This window comes from Schistocerca serialis, unplaced genomic scaffold (genome assembly GCF_023864345.2).
Source record: "Schistocerca serialis cubense isolate TAMUIC-IGC-003099 unplaced genomic scaffold, iqSchSeri2.2 HiC_scaffold_1153, whole genome shotgun sequence".
In the NCBI taxonomy this organism is placed as follows: Eukaryota; Metazoa; Arthropoda; class Insecta; order Orthoptera; family Acrididae; genus Schistocerca; species Schistocerca serialis.
The window spans coordinates 212215-215000 of record NW_026047352.1 but is presented as its reverse complement, the minus strand read 5'-3'; the positions used below and the strand labels follow the sequence as shown (position 1 = coordinate 215000).

Sequence of the window (2786 nt, the reverse complement as noted above, 5' to 3'; positions counted from 1 at the left end):
ACGCGACTAGTTAGCAGGCTAGAGTCTCGTTCGTTATCGGAATTAACCAGACAAATCGCTCCACCAGCTAAGAACGGCCATGCACCACCACCCACCGAATCAAGAAAGAGCTATCAATCTGTCAATCCTTCCGGTGTCCGGGCCTGGTGAGGTTTCCCGTGTTGAGTCAAATTAAGCCGCAGGCTCCACTCCTGGTGGTGCCCTTCCGTCAATTCCTTTAAGTTTCAGCTTTGCAACCATACTTCCCCCGGAACCCAAAAGCTTTGGTTTCCCGGAGGCTGCCCGCCGAGTCATCGGAGGAACTGCGGCGGATCGCAGGCTGGCATCGTTTATGGTTAGAACTAGGGCGGTATCTGATCGCCTTCGAACCTCTAACTTTCGTTCTTGATTAATGAAAACATACTTGGCAAATGCTTTCGCTTCTGTTCGTCTTGCGACGATCCAAGAATTTCACCTCTAACGTCGCAATACGAATGCCCCCGCCTGTCCCTATTAATCATTACCTCGGGTTCCGAAAACCAACAAAATAGAACCGAGGTCCTATTCCATTATTCCATGCACACAGTATTCAGGCGGGCTTGCCTGCTTTAAGCACTCTAATTTGTTCAAAGTAAACGTGCCGGCCCACCGAGACACTCAATAAAGAGCACCCTGGTAGGATTTCAACGGGGTCCGCCTCGGGACGCACGAGCACGCACGAGGCGGTCGCACGCCTTCGGCTCGCCCCACCGGCAGGACGTCCCACGATACATGCCAGTTAAACACCGACGGGCGGTGAACCAACAGCGTGGGACACAAATCCAACTACGAGCTTTTTAACCGCAACAACTTTAATATACGCTATTGGAGCTGGAATTACCGCGGCTGCTGGCACCAGACTTGCCCTCCAATAGATACTCGTTAAAGGATTTAAAGTGTACTCATTCCGATTACGGGGCCTCGGATGAGTCCCGTATCGTTATTTTTCGTCACTACCTCCCCGTGCCGGGAGTGGGTAATTTGCGCGCCTGCTGCCTTCCTTGGATGTGGTAGCCGTTTCTCAGGCTCCCTCTCCGGAATCGAACCCTGATTCCCCGTTACCCGTTACAACCATGGTAGGCGCAGAACCTACCATCGACAGTTGATAAGGCAGACATTTGAAAGATGCGTCGCCGGTACGAGGACCGTGCGATCAGCCCAAAGTTATTCAGAGTCACCAAGGCAAACGGACCGGACGAGCCGACCGATTGGTTTTGATCTAATAAAAGCGTCCCTTCCATCTCTGGTCGGGACTCTGTTTGCATGTATTAGCTCTAGAATTACCACAGTTATCCAAGTAACGTGGGTACGATCTAAGGAACCATAACTGATTTAATGAGCCATTCGCGGTTTCACCTTAATGCGGCTTGTACTGAGACATGTATGGCTTAATCTTTGAGACAAGCATATGACTACTGGCAGGATCAACCAGGGAGCTGCGTCAACTAGAGCTGAGCAGCCGGCCGCCCGGGAGTGTGTCCCGGGGGCCCGCGCGAACACGCAAGCGTCCGCTCAATTATTCTGCAAACAGGAGGAGGCTGAGCTCCCCTGCACAACACACCTCGAAACCCTCTCAGGTCCCGGCGGCGCGCAGCGCCGTCCTAAGTACTTGGTCGGGTTCGAGAGAGGCGCAATCGCCCGGAGTTAGGCGAGTAGACGCTTTAGGTGCGACCACCCGTGCTCCCAACTGAGCTTGCCGCTGCCGACAGAGGCCCGGGAGCGTGCTGTCGTGGCATTGCCGGCGGGAGACAACACGCGCCACCTACGGTGACCGGCAGCTCCAACGCCAGCGCCACAGAAGGACAAAAGCCCCACTTGGGTGCCGAAGCGAACTCTCCCAGCACAGCGCACGCGCCAACACGTCCGCACAGCTGCGATACAAACCACCTGCGAGAACCGCTGGGGCGACCGAGCAGCAGACGGCGTCGCGGCGCCGAGCGCCGGGCGGCGGCGCATCCTCAGCGCACACAGTCCTCAATCGGACCAGCACACTGCAGATGGCCACCGCGCTTCGCACCGGGCCCGCGAGGACCTACTTTGGCCGCAAGGCGCCGCGAGCAGGGGGCGCCGGCGCGCAGCTGCGCCGCCTGCCGCGTCCGTCGGCCGGCGCGCCTGCCACTGGCCGCCCCCACCAGCCGGCTGTAGCGCGTGCGCCCACGCACCGCGCTGCCAGCACGCCGGGCGGCCCCCCCTCACCGGCCGGGGACGGTCCCACCCAGCCACCGCCGCGTATCGCCTCACACCCAGATCCCCTTTCACGTTCGTGGGCATGGTGGGTCCCCTTTCACGTTCGTGGGCATGGTGGGTATCCATGAAACAACCGGTTAATAGCTCGACCGATCGTCGCCAACACTGATTCACCTCTAGCGAGAACAACCGCACCACAACGGGTTACCAGTTGTTCATTTGCGTAACGTCACCAGCAAACGTAGACGTCCATCGCCATTTGCAACGAGTATTGCATGCCTGTGTCAGGTGTCACAACACACTACGTCTGCCCACATAGACGCAACAACATGTGCACGCCTAGAGAACACGTGGAAGGTAGCCCCCGTACGTATGCGGTGTCCATTGCGCGAACGACTGTCAGCCGGCCTCTGCAGCATGTCGCAGATGTGGAACGCGGTGCAACATGCTATCACAGTGTGTGAGAAGAGACGACTACGTCCGAATACACGCTCCACTACATCAACAGACTGCTCATGCTGATCGCCATCCAGGGCGTCCGTTCCTCCCACACGTCTGAATGGCGTACCACACTGCAATCC

At 57.5% G+C, this 2786-nt stretch overlaps 1 non-coding gene across 1 annotated transcript in view; it reads right to left on the bottom strand.

Moving 5' to 3' along the window:
• Nucleotides 1-1453, bottom strand: part of LOC126432777 (small subunit ribosomal RNA) — a 1909-nt gene extending 456 nt beyond the window's left edge. The window contains exon 1 of the ribosomal RNA XR_007578219.1: nt 1-1453. This exon is cut by the window's left edge and continues 456 nt beyond it. This is a non-coding gene — a ribosomal RNA (small subunit ribosomal RNA).
• Between the last annotated feature and the right edge of the window lie 1333 nt (nt 1454-2786).